The sequence below is a fragment of the Erpetoichthys calabaricus genome, chromosome 6 (genome assembly GCF_900747795.2).
Source record: "Erpetoichthys calabaricus chromosome 6, fErpCal1.3, whole genome shotgun sequence".
Classification (NCBI taxonomy): domain Eukaryota; kingdom Metazoa; phylum Chordata; class Cladistia; order Polypteriformes; family Polypteridae; genus Erpetoichthys; species Erpetoichthys calabaricus.
The window spans coordinates 34,588,200-34,610,608 of record NC_041399.2 but is presented as its reverse complement, the minus strand read 5'-3'; positions in this window follow the sequence as shown (position 1 = coordinate 34,610,608).

The window sequence follows — 22,409 nt, the reverse complement described above, 5'->3', positions numbered from 1 at the left end:
CAGGGGCAGAGGGTAATAATCAGCTGTAGACCTCGACAAAACTCACCACTACATTATGGGTAGACCTCCTTTACTAGGAGGACTGTTAGAACCATTGACTTGACATCGAATCCCTGTGTGTGTGAGGAGCGTAGAGTAAACAACGTCTAGAATGACATTGACGTCGGGCAAAAGAGCAAAGCAAATGTGCAAAGCAAAATACTCTCTGGGCATTGTTACTTTTTGCTTTATGCATATTATTGTGGAATCAGACTCTGACTGATCAAACTTCGATTTTGATGCAAGTGATCTGGAAATGAAAAACGAAAGGCAGGTAGCTGCTTCTTTTCCAGATAGTGCCTTTCAGAATATAAATAGTTACACAAACAGGAATGTAGTAAGTATGTAAGCAGTGTTACAGCCGATCTTAGAAAGCTAATGTTTAATGTTAAATGCTTATAGTGTTTCCTTTATATGCTTTTTAGAAAACTGAGTTTTCAAGGAAAATATTCAGACCTGGGAGAAAATGGAAAAAAAAAATAGCCCTGAAAGAGTTCAGCATCAAATTATGGCAACTATCAGACTGCCCTTCAGATGGCCAGGGTTCACCTGCTCAACGGGGACGGAAAACACTGGCATTTCAAAGGCTTAAGCAAAACTTGAAAAGACAGGTGGAGACTTCCAGAGAGAGGATAAAGAGATGCTCCATGCAAAGGTTAGTGTCCTTTTCTTGATGGATCATGCAGCAAGGGAGAAAAAGAGAGAGAAGCGTCAATTAGAAGCGCCAGGTGAGCGCTGTTTAAATAGATGGGGGGACAGTGTGGGGCTGGCACTGTCTTAACAATTATTAATGTTTTACATGTTGTAAAAGAGACAAAGGCAGATAAAGGTTTGGGGTGACTCTGTGACCCCATATATCGTAAATAAGAAAATAAATAAGTGCTTCTCAGCAAGGAAATGTCTGCGCAGACATGAGTCTGAAATTAGACGGCTGAAAATGGTGACATTTCTGGTTAAATACGGGCCAGGCAGGAAGAGGTAGGTCTAGGTGACCAGACACCGGAAGTGACATCAGAGGTGGTGAGGTTGTCAATCATCCGGTCTGCAGAGTGAGGAAGAGAAGAAGTGTTAGTATGCAGCGCCACCCTGTGCACTGGTGAGGAATTACCACCACTGGAGCCTTTAAGCTGTCCCTAATGCACATGTGTGTGTCATACTGCGAGTTTTTACTGTGTAGATTCTGTTTTAGAGGTTTTCTCTTCATTTCGATTTATGTTTCTGTTTGATTTTCTCATTTTAAGCCTGACTTTCTCATTTTATTCTCTATTTAGTTTCGAAGTTAAGTAGTAGTTTTCTGATTTTTTGTTCAGCTATTTAAGGATTCATATTCTTGATTTTTAAGTATTTGGCCTTAATAGCTCAGTAAATTGTTGCTGTTACTGGTTCTTTGATTTCTGAGTTTTAAATACAGAATTCTTTATTTTTTAAATATTTAATATTTCATTTCAGATATTTTTGACTTTACATATCTCTTTTGGGGCAGATCACAACAGCTTGCAATCAGAATAGGCGTGAGAGGTAAGAGCTGAACTGTGGAGACTGGGAGGCCAGAGGAGGAAGAAGAGAAGGCAGAAGGAGGAAATGTTCTGACACACTGTTTTGTGGGCAAGTGGGTGAGAAACCCTACATGATAAATAGAAATCCAATAAGAAGGCCCCAAGAGGTTTCATGTTTGTGGTGTTTTGTTTATTTTTATGTCTTTCCTTCTTTCTCCAACACTCTGTACACATTCATTAATTATCATGTTTGCTGTAATGAATCATTTTCTTTTATATTTCAGCCTCCATGGAGCCAGCTCAACAACACCACCCCCTTTTAGTCAAAATCTATTCAGCATGTCTAAACGGAACACACAGTGATACATCTATACAACTGTAAACCATCTAGATGTCTAATTGCTCATTCACTAACCACACAATAATGGGTGAGCACATTTTTATGAGATTGTGCAGGTGCATTGCCATTGGCCCAACTTAAAATAAAGAGTATGTGTCATATCAGGGAGAAGGATTAAAATGAAAGGAGGAGGGACTACAATTCCCATCAGGCAGCAGGAGTACACTTTGGCTTATGGAAGATAAAGGTTTCTACCGGACAAAGCGCAATCTCAAAGACCACAGGTAGGCCCAGCGTTTTCTTCTCAGTCCAGTCTGGATAAGTTTCATTGTCTCGATGGATCACAGCTCTTGCCTAAGAGTACATCTATTTGTCTCATCTTTGGTTAGTGTTTAGTCATGTTGAATTTCCAAAAGAAAGTTTTTCCCTGTTTATTTATACTAGCAATGCTGGGTACTTTGGCAAGTAATGTATATCTTGTAAATAAAGTGAACTGCTTTATTCATAAGTTTATTTTTCTCCACTTTTTTGCCCACATGCTTAGGCTACTTGGTGTTACAAGGAGTCACAGTTAATTCAACAGCATATTTAGCTAATTAACAGAGTCCTGAACCCTGGTAGAGTTAGGAATAATGCTGGCTACTGTAGACACCATGAGCGGGCGCCATCATCCCACTATTCATGGGACCAAAAAGGGAACTGCTTTAGTGTACATCCCCAGTTTGAGTGGGAGAAGCACAGAAAGCCACAGGGTGTCAGAGGAAACAGAGAAGGTGGACAATTCATCTGGGGATTCAAAAACAACTTTGAGCGTCTTGATTATTTCGATCAACGATGAGCCAGTTTGGTCCTGGAGGGCAGCATAGCTGCAGGTTTGTCACTGATCTGAATCACTGAATCAGTGAGTAAGCCATGCTGGCAGATGAGCTACTGACCAAATTAACTTTGGCATTGAGCTATTTCTGGACTCAGAGCAGCCGACAGTGCGAGTTGCCATTTTTACAGTTTATTAATAGCAGTTTATAGCATTTTGAATCGCAGGACTATATTAAATCTCTTAATATATATATTTATTTAAAAAAATGAAATCACACTCTTTTTAGAAGCAATAGTCACAATGTGAGTGATACATTATGCTTACGGTTGTGTTTTGATGAGCTTTTTCTAATTTATATTACATTTATATTAGGCTATATATAGTAGGCTTTGGAACATGAAGATTGTGGTTTTCTTAGAGATTCTCTTAATTGAAGCTTATAAAATGTTTATTTTTGTGCAGGTTTTGAGGCTCTTTGCTTCATGATGGGCACTGCTGTTTTGTGCAGAGATTGTCTACCACTTTGTTAGGTAATTAGCCCAGACACGAGTGATGTCGCAGTCCTGTAGCTATAAAGGTCACAACATGCACTTCCGACTCTTAATATAAAGACATCACTGTGTATTTATTGAATTCATTTTCCTTTGTCTAGTAAATATTTGACTACGATTTAGGGTTTTGATTTTTGATTTGACTTCTTGGTTATGGACCCTTGCTTGTCTTTTAGCTCCTCTTCTGCAGGACTCTACTGTCTTCTCTGCCTGTGGAAGTTCAGTCATTGTCAACTGCTGCTCATCAGCCAGAAGTGACCACTTAACGGATTCCAAACAAGAATAAGTTTTAAGCTAGAGTGTGTATTCAGCGACCCTAATGTTTTGTTTAAGTGAAAATATGCGTTTTATTGTGGTAAAGGCTTTAGGAGACACCATTCTTTAAAACTTACACCACTTTTATCAAGCGCACAGATTCTTTTCCTGCAGACTGCAGTTATATGTCACACATGCGCCACTACTCACATTTCTCTATTGATACACTTACCAACCTTTAGGGGCACACAGTTCACAGTTGCAATGCACGTGCACCCAAGACTTGTCTACTACCCAAAGACTTCACCCAGGTATGACTGGGCTGTATCTTCTCCACTGGGAGTGTGCTTTCTCTCTCACCCTTGACTGACCTAGCTGAATAAAAAGGCTTGGTCTCTTAGCTTCTCAGCAACAATACAGAATAAATATACAAGCAGGAAAGCAGGTTTAATATATTTTAATTCATAAATATTATGACTAGCGCCATGAACGAAACCAAATATAGAGGAGGCTTTTCATACCAGGGATTGCCCTATAGTTCTGAAGAACAGCAACAAATTCAATATGTGTATGTGATTTCTAAGCAACCCATCATTGTAGTACTTACACAAAGTCTCTGGTCAGCGCTTCCTGGCTTGAGTTTTGTTCAGCACTTAAGTACCTCGGGACTATACGGAAAGTAACAAATCCCCCGGTCTACCTGCAGCATCTCCTGGCGGCACCCATGGTACCCAGCAGGGCTGTGAAACTGAACTCTAGATCCCATGGTGACCTGTGGAAATTCGGGGCACCGCTATGCTGCAGGGAAATTGCCATCTAATGTCCTGGGGTAGGATGTGTCCCAAAGTAGTTGCTTTCCCCCATCCTTCCGTTCTTTGAACATCCCAGCCAGGTTGAGCTGCTGGCCGTCTATCACACTGGTCAGTTTGCTGTGTAGCCAGATCATCATCTGGTCTGTGTTCTAGTCCACTCTCTCCGTCTCCCTAGCCAGCTCATCCTGTTATCTCTGAGGCCCATAAATCTAAAAGCTGTCGCTCATCCCCTAAGCTCTCATCCTGAAGGGGGAAGTGGTACTCATTCTACTAATAACCTATCCCACCTTCCACAGACTCATAGACTCATCCTGTCCCTTCCAAGCCTTCAACCTGGGGAAGGGCTCGTAAGAGCTAAAGTTTCTGAAGATGGATCCAATAATACTTCATGGGACGTTCAAACTCTTTGATATTTTTGTAGCCATTTCAATGAGTTTGTTTCACACATCAACAAAGTGCTCCTTTGTCTGGGGTTAATTATCTACAGAAAATGGTTTATCTTGACTTGTGGAAATGTATTGTTACAGCATAAGAGTACACATTAAAAATACTGAATGGATAAGCATGTGTACAAATGCTTTGTCATGCAGAAAAGTATGATAATGTCACAGAGAATATCAAATCAAACTTTGTGTCCAAGCAAGGCTCTGCTACTGTATACCATGTCAGAAGTGGAAAGTTGCAATCAGAGAGGTCGCTTCAAAACCAACGTCACAAGTGGCAGCTCTGCAACCCCCCCATCCCCACCCAGCCACGCCGACAACTTTTACATTTTGAGTCAACACTTAACATAATCTCCTCAACACTCTGGGAGAAGGGCATTAAGGAAACGTCAAAGAAACACAGCTGCTTTTATCACTTCTGAAAACAATGCCTCCTGAATCTGTTTGCACTAAGAATTTATGCTTACTTGTCGGAAAACTGTTTCTTTCTTTTTAATATCCAGTTCAAACTTATCCTGAAAAGACATTATAACATTTATAACACTGTTACTGCTATGTTTTTTTGTATCTTGGAGACAAACAATTGCACCCAGTACTCCAGGTGAGGCCTCACTAGTGCCTGATAAGCAGACCCTCGCTTGACTTGTACTCACCCCATGGTCATAAATAAGCTGACACCATAATAGCCTTCGTCATCGCTCCTGTGCACTGTCTGAATGTAGATGTTCTAAATCTCTGTCAACTACAGGATATTCCGTATGCTTGCCTTTCAAATGAATTTGGTTTTGAGCAGATTGCACATGGACTCCTAATTGTATAGCTAAAGAATTTGATGGTGTAAATTTTGAAATCAATGATTCAATTTCTCTTCTATGAATGTGAAGCAAGTCATTAACACTTACACATGATGGTTTTGTAAATGGATAATTTCAGAATTACATAATTGAATGTTTACCAAGCTACTTTTGGGCAAAATTCCAAAAGCAATAGACGCTGCCTCCTCCATGTTCTGTATGTATGCCTGTACTAAAGTCTCCCTGAGGAGCAATACTTTCTCACAAAGAAAATCTCTCAGGAGAAGAAGACATGTTAATTCACTTTATTTTAAAGTCTCATTGCAACGGAAAAAATTAACGCACTATATGCTAATTATGAATAAAATATTGTGTGACAGATTGCTGGGCTGGCAAGGAGGTCCCTAGGATGGAGCGGACACATGGAAAAGGCAACACAGGAAACAGGCTTGATAAAACATATCTGGGAAGATAGGAATACACACTGGTAGCAGAAGAGCTTCTCTAACTACCTGTTTGGGTGAACGAGCAATTAGGGGCAGTGTATGCTGCAAGAAAGGGTGGTAGGGTGGTAGGCAGGGGTAACAGTACAAGTAAGAGTGAGGGCTGCAGCCTGCACAGAGAGGTGTAATGTTCCTCCGGGAAGCTAGAAGGCAGAAGACCCAATAATTGTCACAAATACCTGACAATGTGACAATTGACATGCTATGGGGATAACTAAAGGCCCCTAAGAACGTACCTTAACCACCAAGTGGTAACTCAGAATGCCCATGTGGTAGGGTGACAGTCTGATGCACCGTTAAAGGGAACAGATGAGGTCGGAGGGTGACCAGAGGAGTTCTGGGAGATGGACTTATGAAGGGCATCCCTGACCACTGATCTGGTTCAAGATGGTGCCATGGAAGGAATCACAGGCTGGGGTATAAGTGATGACTTTGCATTATTGGCCCCTTCTGCATTGATTTTAGAACTTGTGGTGGACAGCCGGGTCCCATGCCCGGCAGGGATGCCCCTGCTACTTATGTTCCAGGGGAGCAGCCATGGACAGCTCAGTACCTCCCCCGGGTCACTTGGTGGCAGCCTCCCTGGCCAACGGTGATTCCCCAACCTCCTGCAGGGCTCCATGGGAGATGGAGTCCTCCACAGCCTGGCTGGGGGATCAGGTAGCCGTTAGGGGGAGCTGCATGGAGTCAGCAGCCAGGCTGGACAAATCTTCAGCCCCACCTGGAAGTGCAATTAGGACCAGGTGGTCAAGCACCTGGAACGCTTATGGGTGGGCTATGAAAAGGGCCAGCCACCACCACTCAAGGAGCCAGGGTCAGGAGGAGGAGGACTACGCTTGCGGAGGAGTGGTGGTGGTAAAAGAAAGGATTGTTGTTGTGTGGGACTTGTGCTTTGTGGGACCGTGTATTGCCTGTGGGTCACAGGGAAGACGTGCGCCCACGGGTGAAGAAAAATAAAGGCTTTGTGCATTATATACGTGCTTCTGTGTCCATCTGTGCCGGGTCGGGCGCCTATATAGCGCCTTTGTTACAAACTCTTTATATTTATATACAAAGTACTGTGCAAAAGTGCTAGGCATTTGAAATAGACAAAAATATTTGTCGTAGACTCTGATTTTTATGTCTTCTTGATTAGTAAATCAATAGAAAAGAGCATATTTTAAAATCCCAAACATTCCTTTTGCAAAAGGCAAAGCAATAAAATAAGATACAGTATCTGAACATCTTAAAGAAAGAAACTAACATAATAATAATAGAGCACTTTCCAGGTAAAAAACGTGAGAGCTTATGGTCAGTGACATACTGTGGAGGGTGCAACAAAATGATGAAGTGAAATATGAATAGCGATAGTGAGAATAAAACTGGGCGAGGGACTACTACGCATTATGTTTACCCCCAGAAAAGCACTGAGACTTTTCAATAAAAAAAAATGTTATTACGCTAACAGAAACATGAAAATACCAAAACATCTTTAAACTTCATCGCAAGTCTAACTCGTGATTAACTGTACTTACTTAGAATTCCAAGCCCAAGTCAGCTCTGGGTTAACACCAAGGAGGTTAAAGGAGGGTTGTGGTAGATGAGGCCATTTTGCCTGCAACATGTGCACCACGGCAAGAGTGACCACAGCAACAAGACACAGGGGGTCATCCTACATCATCAAGATCACACAGGTGCTGTCCAAGCACTTCTGCAGAAACACAAACAAAAAAGGAGGACCAGAAACGTGGTGGTTTACCACAGAAATGGAGTATAGAAGATGACAGATTCATCAAGCTTACCTCCCAATGAAACTGGCAGATGTCCAGCAGATCTATTAGTACAGAACAGGTAGAAACCACTAGGTATCCTGGTACCCCCAACCTTTAGGCTGGAGATATTTTATCAGAAATGGTCTTCCTGGAGGTGTTGCAGCCAGAAAGCCATTCCTCCAAGTTGAAAATAACGCCAAAGCGACTCACCTATACATGAAAACACAGGGACTGGGGTGAAGAAAAATGGCAACAGCTGCTCTGGTGTTTTGGGTCTAAATTTGAAATTTTTGGTTCTAGCAGAATGGTATATGGAAGAACATCTGCAGGCAACAACGAAGTACGGTGGAGGTTTCTTGCAGGTTTGGGGCTATATTTCCATTTGTGATTTGATCAAAACTGAACAACTGACTGCCTGGGATTGGCTCCAGCAGACCCCCATGACCGTGTTAGGATATAGCGGGTTGGATAATGGATGGATAACCCTGTATATATACATATTTAGGCTGGACAGAAGCACTGGATCATCACAGCCAAGTGGGAGAATGCTAACACAGATGTCCCATCCAGCAGCGACAATGTCTGTGTCACATCGTGCTGGATCTTTGTCATTATAAAAACTCACATATTTACATATTCATAGAATTCATGTCAGAACTGGCTGGTTATTAATATCTTCATACACATCAGCACTTCCCAAAACAACCTGCTTGTGTCCTTCACATGTATTCTGCTTATGTCCCTAACCTGACTTACAGCTGTCATTTGTCAATATAATTGACTGTCTCTCTCTCTCGACTGAAATACATGGATTTGTAAAATAAGTTTCACAAATTACATTGGCACAAATAATCTTCTTGCTACACACTCCCGGACTCCATTTCCCTAGAACCCCTGCAGGTGTCCTGACTACTACACACTACACAAAAACACAATCCTTCCAACAGTAAGATGCACAAAAAATATTTACAAAGAAAAAAATCAATGTATATGCAAAATGACAAAAAGTGCACTGCAGACCCAATTCATATAAATAATTACGCTAAAACTACATTATTATTGGATGGATGGATTATATATATATATATATATATATATATATATATATATATATATATATATATATATATATATATTATAAAAAGAAATCAAGAAATCTCCTGTCCTGGAAAGCAAAAAGCTAGTCTACGATAAGTGATCTTCTCGAAAGATATTTTAAAGACCCGCAAGACCAAAGACACGCCCTACTTACAATCTATCAAATAGGACAATAGGCAGCAAAACATTCAGTCTTGTGAAGGATTTGAGCACACACAGATCCAGGGCTCTCAGCGCATATAAAGCGTATAAGGTACGTTATAAATGAAATGTCGACATCTAAGCGAAGAAGAAAGCAGACTTACATGCGTTGGACAGAACAAAGAGCAAAAAAGAATAATCAAGGTGCAAATTCAGAAAATAAGGAAAGTAATTATCAGCCCGGAACAAGTGGAACTGAAAAAAAGCACGTACAATCCAGCTCAGAATTAAAAGGCAATGAGTAAAATACAAAGTAGAACTTCATAATGACGTTTACAAACATTGGTGCTAAACACATGCAGAGCAGGTTAGAGACTATGAAACCAGAGAAATTAGAAAGGCTCAAAAAAAAAAAAAAAAAAACGGCGCTATACACATGTGGAGAAAGTTAAAGGATATGAAGGTAGGAAAATTAGAAAATATAAAAAAAAGAAAGTAAAGATCGCAGTAGCGCAAACAAACAAACTGCCTCATTTAACTATGTACCAGTCTAACTTTGGTTTTGCACAATAATTATTGCACCTTAACACTTAATTCTACTTTATTCACATAATTATACTTATTTATTATGTTCTAATATACTGTTATCTTTCAATCTATGACTTTTTGTTAATCTAATATTCTTCTAACTTTGCACAGTTTTTGATAAGCGGATCAGGATGCATTTCACTGCGTGTTGTCCTGTATAACTATGCATGTGACAAATAAAGAATCTTGAGAATTTCAAAAACAGAGTTTACCGCACATGCATTTATTGGTTACTTTGTTCATGTATATATATTTATCTGACTGCTTATTTAAAAGGCTACATTTACCCCAGGAGTCAAAAACGTTCTGTCTAGCCCTTGTACAAAAACCTAGACAAAAGCTGGGGTATCACCTTGGAAACCCCATGTACTTTTGGAACTGTGAGAGGAAAATAGCACGACTTTACAGACAGGAGTCCAATGCAGAACTCTACTTACTTTGTTACTTTGTAAAAAAAAATTATTAACTGCTGATGATGTAGATTGTTTTATCTATGCTGAAATTCCAAACAGAGAAACCTATCCTGACCTCAATAAAAAGATTCAGCATATTGGGACTCGCAAGATTACAAATATTGTTTTTACAGAAGTTCTGAAATAAAAGTGAAACTAATGAAATAGCAACAATTCAAAGAAAAAAAAATCTTAAAAGTGTGTATCTGGAAAAACAAACATGGGGGTTGGCAAGCGAAGCGAGCAGGGGGAGAAGCCCCCTAGTATATATATATATATATATATATATATATATATATATACTGTATATATATATATATATATATATATATATATATATATATATATATATATATATATACAGGGTGACACAGAATAACGGGAATTTTTGAAATGCGTATTGGTAGCAATTAGCAGGTGGTAGCACTGCGGGTTAGTGACATTTAGCAAGTAAACACTCCGCCATTTTAGTAATCATGGATCAGTGGAACGGGCAACAGCGTGCGTTAGCCATAAAAATGTTTTATAAAAACAATGATAGTTTGGAACCTGCGCAGAGGGAGTTTCGACGTTTTTATAATTTAGGACGCCATGGTGTCGTTCCGTCAAAACACGCGATAAAAGGTTGGATTAATAAGTTTGAAGAGACTGGATCTGCCCTAAAGAAAAAACCTGGTTTCAACAGGATGGAGCGACATCACACACTGCACAGCAATCAATGGAAGCTGTGCGAGAATTGTTCGGTAACCGTGTGATCTCAAGATTCGGTAACATTCCCTGGCCCCCTAGATCGCCAGATTTATCCGTTTGTGATTTTTTCTTGTGGGGTTACCTCAAGAGTAAAGTGTACATGACTCGACCAAGAACCCTGGATGAGTTAAAACAGAGAATTCGGGATGAAATTCACAGTATCCCAGCTGAGATGTTACAGCGGTCAATGAAGAATCTCAACAGCAGATTTCAAGAATGTATTCGTACAGGAGGACGCCATCTAAAAGACGTAATTTTTAAAAAATGATAAATTCTATCAATTTTTCATAAATGGCAAATTTTAAGGTTTCAATTACTATGAATAAAATTTATTTCTGTTATCACTTCTAATTTTATTGGATTGTAAAAAAGTTCCCGTTTTTTTTGTGTCACCCTGTATAAACAAAAGAGATTACAAAGAGTTCAGATAGCAAGTGGCGGACCTTGTATAACAGTTGACAAAACAACAAACACCAACTCAATTCTGAGAACGTCTTCACAAAAGTGAGCCCCAGTATGAGCAGAATAAAGATGGCAGATTTTCGGGTTTTAAGTCCTTCAGGCAGGTCCAGGTGGATGGACACCAAATGTAATGTCAGTGTTGATATAGCCATCAATCTTCCAGTCTGAAGACGGAGGAAGAGAAAAGACATTAACACTCCATGCCAACCTCTGGAGTGGCTGAGAATTACCATCACTAGAGACTTTAGGCTGTCCAACCCAGCCACAGGGGATGTACAAACCAGTGTGTTTCTTTGTGCCGGTCCCAAGCCTGAAAAAATGGGGAGGGTTACGTCAGGAACGGCATCAGGTGTAAAATTTTGCCAAATCAATATGTGGACAAAAATACAAATTTCCATACCAGATTGGTCAAGCCCCGGGTTAACAACGACTGTCACCAGTACTGTTAGCCAACAGGGTGCTGGTGGAAATTGGGCTACTGTTGGCTGAAGAAGAAGAAAGAGAAGAAGAGGGGGGAGACGTGTCCGGAGGCAGGAGGACAGGAGGAAAGTAAAGAGAGTGGAACTGAGGGTAGGAACTTTGAATGTTGGCAGTATGACTGGTAAGGGGAGAAAGTTAGCAGATATGTTGGAGAGAAAGAAGGTTGATATATTGTGCGTGCAAGAGGCCAAATGGAAGGGGAGTAAGGTCAGGTGGATTGGAGGTGGATTCAAATTATTCTATCATGGTGTGGACGGGAGGAGAAATGCAGTAGGAGTTATTCTGAAGGAACAGTATGTCAAGAGTGTTTTGGAGGTGAAAAGAGTGTCAGGCAGAGTAATGATTATGAAGCTGGAAATTGGAGGTGTGATGATGAATGTTGTTAGTGCACATGCCCCACAAGTTGGGTGTGCAATGGGTGAGAAAGAAGATTTTTGGAGTGAGTTGGATGAAGTGATGAACAGTGTACCCAAGGGACAGAAAGTGGTGATTGGAGCAGATTTCAATGGGCATGTTGGTGAAGGGAACAGTGGAGACGAGGAGGTGATCGGTAGGTATTGTGTCAAGGAGAGGAATGAAGAAGGTCAGAGGATAGTGGATTTTGCCAAAAGGATGGACATGGCTGTGGTGAATACATATTTTAAGAAGAGTGGAGGAAGATGCACACAGGTAGATTACATCCTATGCAGAAGAGTTGATCTGAAGGAGATTGAAGACTGCAAAGTGGTGGCAGGGGAAAGTGTAGTTAAGCAGCATAGGATGGTGGTCTGTAGGATGACTGTGGAGATCAAGACGAGGAAAAGAGTGAGGGTGGAGCCACTCACTCAAATGGTGGAAGTTGAAAAAGGAAGACAGCAAGGATGAGTTTAGGGAGGAGGTGAGACAGACACTGGGTGGCAGTGAAGAGTTACCAGACAGCTGGAAAACTACAGCAGATCTAGTAAGGGTAACAGCAAGAAGGGTGCTTGGCGTGACATCTGGAAAGAGGAAGGAGGAAAAGGAAACCTGGTGGTGGAATTGGGAAGAACAGGAGAATATACAGAGGAAGAGAATGGCGAAGAAGAAGTGGGATAGTCACGAGAAATGCAGAAAGTAGACAAGAGTACAAGAAGATAAGGCGCAAGGTGAAGAGAGAGGTGGCGAAGGCTAAAGAAAAGGCGTATGATGAGTTGTAGGAGAGGTTGGACACTAAGGACGGAGTAAAGGACCTGTACCGATTGGCTAGACAGAGGGACCAAGCTGGGAAAAATGTGCAGCAGGTTAGGGTGATAAAGGGTAAAGATGGAAACGTACTCACAAGCGAGGAGAGTGTGTTGAGCAGATGGAAAGAGTACTTTGAGAGGCTGATGAATGAAGAGAACGAGAGAGAGAAGAGGTTGGATGATGTGGAGATAGTGAATCATGAAGTGCAATGGATTAGAAAGCAGGAAGTAAGGACAGCTATGAAGAGGATGAAAAATGGAAAGGCTGTTGGTACTGATGACATACCTATGGAAGCATGGAGGTGTTTAGGAGAGATGGCAGTGGAGTTTTTAACCAGATTGTTTAATGGAATCTTGGAAAGTGAGAGGATGCCTGAGGAGTGGAGAAGAAGTGTACTGGTGCCGATATTTAAGAATAAGGGGGATGTGCAGGACTGTAATAACTACAGGGAGGTAAAATTGATAAGCCACAGCATGAAATAATGGGAAAGAGTAGTGGAAGCTAGGTTAAGAAGTGAGGTGATGATTAGTGAGCAGCAGTATGGTTTCATGCCAAGAAAGAGCACCACAGATGCAATGTTTGCTCTGAGGATTTTGATGGAGAAGTTTAGAGAAGGCCAGAAGGAGTTGCATTGCGTCTTTGTGGACCTGGAGAAAGCATATAACAGGGCGCCTCGAGAGGAGCTGTGGTATTGTATGAGGAAGTCGGGAGTGGCAGAGAAGTACAAAAGAGTTGTACAGGATATGTATGAGGGAAGTGTGACAGTGGTGAGGTCTGCAGTAGGAGTGACGGATCCATTCAAGTTGGAGGTGGGATTACATCAGGGATCGGCTCTGAGCCCTTCGGGTTGACAGACAAGATTAGACAGGAAGTCCCTGTGGACTATGATGTTTGCTGATGACATTGTGATATGTAGTGATAGTAGGGAGCAGGTTGAGGAGACCCTGGAGAGGTGGAGATATGCTCTAGAGAGGAGAGGAATGAAGGTCAGTAGGAACAACACAGAATACATGTGTGTAAATGACAGGGAGGTCAGTGGAATGGTGAGGATGCAGGGAGTAGAGTTGGTGAAGGTGGATGAGTTTAAATACTTGGGATCAACAGTACAGAGTAATGGGGATTGTGGAAGAGAGGTGAAAAACAGAGTGCAGGCAGGGTGGAATGGGTGGAGAAGAATGTCAGGAGTAATTTGTGACAGACGGGTATCAGCGAGAGTGAAAGGGAAGGTCTACAGGACGGTAGTGAGACCAGCTATGTTATATGGGTTGGAGACGGTGGCACTGACCAGAAAGCAGGAGACAGAGCTGGAGGTGGTAGAGCTAAAGATGCTAAGGTTTGCATTGGGTGTGACGAGGATGGACAGGATTAGAAATGAGGACATTAGAGGGTCAGCTCAAGTTGGAAAGTTGAGAGACAAAGTTAGAGAGGCGAGATTGTGTTGGTTTGGACATGTGCAGAGAAGAGATGCTGAGGATATTGGGAGAAGGATGCTAAGGATAGAGCTGCCAGGGAAGAGGAAAAGAGGAAGGCCTAAGAGAAGGTTTATGGATGTGGTGAGAGAGGACATGCAAGTGATGGGTGTAATAGAACAAAATGCAGAGGACAGAAAGATATGGAAGATGATCTTCTGTGGCATCCCCTAACGGGAGTAGCTGAAAGAAGAAGAAGAACAAGAGACTTTAGGCTGTCCCCTATGCATATGTGCTATATATATGTACTGCATAGGGATGGCAAAAAATACATTTTCTGGAGTGAGACGACTCTGTGTGCTTTCACCTAAATTCTCAATTTATTTTAGCCCTGTAACCAGCAATAAAGCTTATTCATTTCAATTTGCCAAACCCATGATATCTCTTTAGGTGCACATTTATGCACCGAGGTCCAGGTGGAGCAACATTTGATCAGGTCATCTTTAAAATGGCCTTCAATCAAAGCTTATGTCGCACCAAGACAAAAGCAACACTTCATAATACCTTGAATGCCACCAGAAGAACAGGAGAGGCCCACTGGCATGTAATGTGGCAGCCCATGGACACACACTATGGCTTAAATCACTCCACTGTGTCCTAACTGTAGGTATGGTTTCAACAGACAAGCAGGATAGATGACCATCCCAAGTTATGTTTGTCGTCAAGTGACTGAGACCCCAGACTTAGAGATCATTGCCGATCTCCCTCTGATATTGCTTCTGAAACTAGTAGCACATCTGATCATCAGTGACAGGACAGTGAAGGGCAGGTTTCCATGCTGGTCTCATAGCACGGCAGCCCGTCAGAAGACCTCTGCTCACACCTCCTAAATCAGATGACTGACGACCCAAGGCCACACACAGTTACTGTGATCCCAACTCTCCTGAGGAATGACGGCTGGTGTGTAGTTTGTGCCATGGCCTGCCTACTCTCTTGAGCTTAATCCTATGAAGCACCTTTACGATGCACCTGGATAGGACAACAAAGGGACAACTTCTGACACCTGCAGACATTTAAAACTCAAGCAATGGCAGCTGTAAGAGGTGGTCACCCAATATCCAGAAGGATCATAAGCACAACTGTTGCTAATATTCCTGTTGTTTAATTTTCTTAGTATCATTTGACCATTGTTATCTTAGAAATCAACATTAACATTTCAGCCCAACAATGACTACTGCATTTCCTTTTTCTTATGTATTTGTGATTGCAATTAGAAATTTTTAAATCAACAGGTCATGAAGAAGCCGGATAAGCTAAATAACATTTTTATGATACTAATTGGTTTGATCTGGATCATATTTTATCAGTGTGCATAATGCTTAAGTCAATTATCCTAATAAATAGGTTTAATGGTATAATTTAGCATATGTAAGAGGCTCTGGCTGACAAAGCACGGCAGCACTTGACCTTCTCGCGGCTGGCGCTGCTCTGTGAATAACTCGCTAAGAATTGACTCTTTCTCTTTTTTTGCCAGTGTGCTTTACACAATGATAATAGCAGACGTGCTATTAATATGTATAGTTAAAGATGGAAATCATCTCTTCAAAGTTGTCTGCAAATTTCCATTTGCTATTTGTTTGCTGTTTTAAAGGCCTTTGAAAAACAAAACAAGCAAAAAATATGAAAGTGCAAAAAATTCAGAAGTTACTGTTTTTTTTTTTCAAATGAATTTATTATATTGATAATGAAAGAAACTTAGTGGAGCTATCTTTTAATTTGCTTTCTCCAGGACAGTTTTTGTTTTTGAAATATTAGGTTTGGAATATTAATTTTGTTATATGAACTTTAAGTATAGATTTTGATATTGGTTAATTTACCATTTGCTTTGTTTTCATTAATATAATTGTGTTTTCCTCTGTTTTTTCTTTACTTAAAACTTTTTTTCTTAGTCTTTGTTTTCTGTGTCTTGATTGGCATTTAATTATTTGAAGAATTGGGTTGTTTTTATTTAATTAGTTTACAAGCTAGTTAAATGAATTTTTGGTGGCTTTTGTTCTGACTAAAAAAGGCAATCAGACAAGAAATGAACGAGGACAAAAATGCGGAGTTAAGAGCAAAGAAAAGAGAAAACTGTGAGTCAAGAAGAAAGTCGTCAAAACCAAATCGCAAATCAGAAACGAAAGTCTAGGAGCATCCGAATTCAAGAGCCAGTAATCAAAAAAAATATGCTGCTCAAAAAAATTACGGGAACACTTAAATCGCACATCGGCTCTTGATTAATGAAATTTTCAAGTGAAAAACCTTTACTGAGTAATACTGTGTAATTTCTTGAGAACAAGATGATGTAACAATAGTCAACGGAAACTAAAATCAGCAACCCATTGAGGGCTGATTGAACATCACACCAAAAATCAAAGTCAAAAATTCAAATCACAAGCTGATCCAACTTGCATGAATTTCATCATTGCAACTCCTAATGAGACTCAGTAGTCCCATGTGCCCGTATGCACTCCTGACGATGTTGGGGCATGCTGCTCCTGATGAGACGACGGATGGTGTCCTGGGGGATCTCTCAGACGTGGATTGGGGCATCAGTGAGCTCTTGGACAGTCTGAGGTGCTACTCGGCGGCATCAGATGCACTGATACATAACGTCCCAGAGGTTCTCAGATGGATTCAGGTCTGGAGAACATACGGGACAGTTAATGGCATCAATGCCTTCATCATCCAGGAACTGCCTACACACTCTGGCCACATGGCCCTGTACCAGGATGAACTCAGGGTCCACTGCACCACCATAAGGTCTGGCAATGGCTCTGAGGATTTCCTCCCAGCACCTAACAGCAGCCTGGGTACTGTTTCCTAGCACATGGAAGTCTATGTGACCCTCCAAGGTATGCCTCCCCAGACCATCACTGACCCACAGCCGAAACCGGTCATGATGGATGATGTTGCAGACTGCGTAAAGTTCACATCTGTCCCATGTGCTCAGTGAACAGAATAGGGAGGCAATTGTGTATTCTCTGTTAAATGCCAATCAAGCTGCATAGTGATGGGCTATGAGCACAGGTCCCACCAAAGGATGTTGGGCCTTCATGCCACCCTCATGGATTCTGTTTCTGACAGTTTGGTCACAAACATGCACATCAGTGCTTCTCCTGTTCCTCCTTGCACAAAGAAGCAGATACCGGTCCTGCTCCTGGTTTGCTGCCCTTCTACAACTCTGTCCGGCTCTCCTTGTGTAAAGGACCATATCCTGATAGCTCCTCCATGCTCACGAGACTGTGCTGGGAGCACATTATTTTTAAGCATGTAGGCCAGAGTAAGATGGATCAGATTTTGGTCACATCTGCCACACAGCACAGTGAACCAGTCACCAACACCACAACACCCCAATACACAGTCCTTTCTTTCCACCAGTCCATCCGCCTCCACTCCTCCTCAGGCGTTGTCCTCTTCCTCCCGACTCTGGCCCCTGAATGGTGGGACTGGCCCCTTTTTATAGAGCACCTGGAATGACTCCAGGTGCCTAACGTGCTTCTTCTAGCCTCACTTCCGGATGTGACGAAAGTGTGGGCAAATAAGACCCTGGAAAGGTCCATGCGCCCCCTGACGGTGGCCACGTGTTCCAACAGGGTTGACCTCCCATGCTTATGACCTGTGGCCCTGCTGTAAACCAAGGGGGCTGCCCTCTGTCAGCCTGGGGGAGAAACTGTCCCCAAAATACTCTCTCCCCCGGTCCTTCCACACTCTGGGCGTCCCAGCTGGTCAAGAGTTCCGGCCGCCCGCCACGACAGGTAATAACTAGGAATTACCAACTGCTTCCTCAACCCTTTTTCTGCCTAATGATTATTTATTCCTCTTACACATGCTAAATTTTTAAAAAGACAAGTAATTTAACAGGAAAAAATTGCCATTGTAAAAATACACTTTTTAAATGATATGCAAAACATTGTGCTCCTTCCTTCCTTCATCAGTTAGTTTAGATAAGAGTTCCTACTATGAAGTAATAATGAGTCACGCCAAATCACAACACAATGACAAGAAATACACCTAACTGCCAAATCTGTGAAATATGCAACAAATCACTGAGTCCCCATTCCTATAAATGAGAGAGACGAGCAGAGACATTTAATGTTCCACCCTCTGTCAACACAATGTAGCACAAGGCAAAAAGAGGAGAAAAGGGGGCTTAAGACCACATGTAACGTGCTACACCGATCCCAAGTGATTTTTTCTGCTTCACTTGTTTGTATGTGTGCTCGGCTTTTTCCCTTTGACTATGCATGAAATATAAATCAGCTTTCAAGTTCTACTCCTCCTGTCAGATGAAAACATAAAGATGCCAACCAGCTCCTGTGTTTGAGGAAAATGAAGACCCCAAAGCAGTCGGCTTTTCACAAAGAAAAGGCTGCGCTCCCCCGACGGACAGAAGGCGGACCCGTCTTGTTGAAGACAATTGAAGTCATCCATGCAGAAATGTGAATAGGCTGTGCGTGAAAGTGGTGTGCTGTGAGCGAGTTTCGGACATCCTCAGACACTCAGATTAACACAACGTGAAGAAGACTTTTCCATCTCATTACAAATTCTTACCTTTGAAAAGGGCTTTTTTAATGTATTCAAATGATATTCTTCTAGTTAGATTTGTTTTCATATCCCTTATTCACACATTCATTTATCTGATACTGTAAATCTGTCCAGATTTAATTTTTACCAGAGATTAATTGAAAGGATTTAATCAATGGTAGGCATTTGCTAATCCACCTAAATGTACAGTCTTATTCAATTTATTATCCATCCATCCATCCATTGTCCCCCGCTTATCCGAGGTCGGGTCGCGGGAGCAGCAGCTTGAGCAGAGATGCCCAGACTTCCCTCTCCCCGGCCACTTCTTCTAGCTCTTCCGGGAGAATCCCAAGGTGTTCCCAGGCCAGTCGAGAGACATAGTCCCTCCAACGTGTCCTGGGTCTTCCCTGGGGCCTCCTCCCGGTTGGACGTGCCCGGAACACCTCACCAGGGAGGCGTCCAGGGGGCATCCTGATCAGATGCCCGAGCCACCTCATCTGACTCCTCTCGATGCGGAGGAGCAGCGGCTCTACTCTGAGCCCCTCCCGGATGACTGAGCTTCTCACCCTATCTTTAAGGGAAAGCCCAGACACCCTGCGGAGGAAACTCATTTCAGCCGCTTGTATTCGCGATCTCGTTCTTTCGGTCACTACCCATAGTTAATGACCATAGTAAGGGTAGGAACATAGATCGACTGGTAAATTGAGAGCTTCGCCTTGTGGCTCAGCTCCTTTTTCACCACGACAGACCGATGCAGAGCCCGCATTACTGCGGATGCCGCACCGATCCGCCTGTCGATCTCATGCTCCATTCTTCCCTCACTCGTGAACAAGATCCCGAGATACTTGAACTCCTCCACTTGAGGCAGGATCTCGCTACCAACCCTGAGAGGGCACTCCATCAATTTATTAATACATTTTTAAAAAGCAATTCAGAGAAGGCTGCGGTGGGCTGGCGCCCTGCCTGGGGTTTGTTTCCTGCTTTGCGCCCTGTGTTGGCTGGGATTGGCTCCAGCAGACCCCCATGACCCTGTAGTTAGGATATAGCAGGTTGGATGATGGATGGATGGAATTCAGAGAAGGAAAGTTTGTACAAAAGCTTTTGGATACAACAAAACAGAGGATAATGTGCAGTCACTTATCTCAGAGAAGCAAATTAAAAATAATCTATAATAAATAATTTTACAGTAACACAAACAGAGAGGATTCAGAAGGTGATCACTGTCTGTACACATTATTATGTTGTAGATCTAATTTTAAATGGATAAATGTACCATTTTTGCTCATCATTGTACAGTCAATAATCCATAACAACAAAGGGAAAACCTGTTGTAAGAAAGGTTTGCAAATGTATTAAAAAAAATCAAAAACTGAATCTGTCATTTATATTAAATATTCCGACTATTTGCTGTGGCCCCCCAAATTGTGGTCAGGGGCTTTCTGTTTGCTTTAATTGTGTCGAGAACTTGATTGGAGTCCACCTGTGGCAAACTGAATCGACTGAACATCACACACCTGTGTGTAGAAGGTCCACAGTTGTTTTGTCTTCGGGGCGGGTAATCTATTACTCAACTTTCCCCTTTTGTATTATTAATAAGTAGCCTTTGTCAGAATGCCTCAAATCTCACAGACTTACCACTGTTTATAAGGTATTGTACCATATAACGTCTCCCCACCTTCCCTTCTAGATCTATATCCTTAGGCAATTAGGTGTAGTAAAAGAGAAGCAGGAGTTCAGTTACAATATTGATAATATTCATAAATAATAACAATATGTAAAGTACAAGTGAATACTGGCAACCATACAACCTGATACATGCTGATGTGTAATTTCAGGCGGCACACAGACTTGTAGTTCATTTTTGGTCAGCTTTCTTCAGAACAGGCCGCATGCCTGTCTCAATATGGCTGCTGAGTTGTGCTCCTCATGGCAATGGTGTGACAGAGAGATGCTTCCTCATCAGCTGATATTGAGAGATGGAGGGGTAAAGCAAGCAAATTTATAGAATCTCAGTCCAAACCCTACAGCCAATAGGACGTCATGGTACCTAAAAGCTTCTGATACAAGCCAGTTCCCAAAAGCCATACTTCAGACCAATGGGGCACAGAATACCTTCACACCTTCCCTCCAAAACCATTTGTTGAGCTGATTTTGAACAGCTAGGCAGTCTGGCTTTACTGTGGAGGTTGATTGAGAGAGTCCTGCAGAGAAACACTTGCCAAACGTGTTTTAGGCACTTCCCTCAAGCCTGTCGTAAAATTATAAAGAGACTCGGTCCTCAAAGGGGGTGGGGGTACTTAGCCATACAAATAAAGACATACAAAATATTCATCAACTTATATGCAAAATTTCACACCACAACAACAGTTTACACTTCATGTCAGAACAAATAACAAGCCACAATCTGTCATTGTCATAGATCAGGGCAACGGGACAGAACCATTTCTAAGGTTTTGAGTGTTCCCATGAGCACAGTGGCCTTGCTTACTGTGAAACGGAAAACATTTGGAACCACCAGGAATAATCCTAGATTTAACAGGAAGGTCAAAGAGAAGGCCAAGAATACAATGGTCGCTCATAACAGAGCTTCAGAAGTCCTCTGCTGAGATGGCAGGACCTGTCAGAAGGATGACCATTTAGCAGCACTCCATCTACCAGATGTTTATGGTCTTGATAAACCATAAGTAAAGGACTCTGAGAGCATAAGGGAAAAGATTCTCTAGTATAATGAAGCAGAAATTAAACTTCATCACTTGCCTAACACCAATCCTACAGTGAAGCATGTTGGTGGTAGCATTATGGTATGGGGGGTCTGTCTCAGCAGCAGGGACAGGGAAGCAGAATTGAGAAAAAGATGAATACAGCCAAAAACAGAGATGTGCTTGAAGAAAAGCTGCTCCAGAGTGCGCACAAACTCAGGCTGGGGTGATGGTTCAACAATTGCCCGAAGCATACAGCCAAGACAGCGTCATTGTGGCTTTGAGACAAGTCTCTGAGTGTCCTTGAGTGGGACATCCAAAGCCCAGACATAAACCTCATAGAACATCTATGGGCAGACCTGAAGATGGAAGTTTGTAGGTGCTTCCCAACCATTCTAACAGAGCTTGAGAGGATCTGCCAGGAAGAATGGGACAAACTCCCCAAATCCAGGTGTGCCAAGAGACGTACCCAAGAAGACCTGAAACTGGAATTGCTGCCAAAGAGGCTAAACAAAGGAACTGAATACTTATATTACGGGGCGGCACGGTGACGCAGTGGGTAGTGCTGCTGCCTCGCAGTAAGGAGACCTGGGTTTGCTTCCTTGGTCCTCCCTGTGTGGAGTTTGCATGTTCTCCCTGTGTCTGCATGGGTTTCATCTGGGTGCTCCGGTTTCCTCCCACAGTCCAAAGACATGCTGGTTAGGTGGATTGGCGATTCTTGATTGTTCTTAGCGTGTGGTTGTGTGTGCACCCTGCAGTG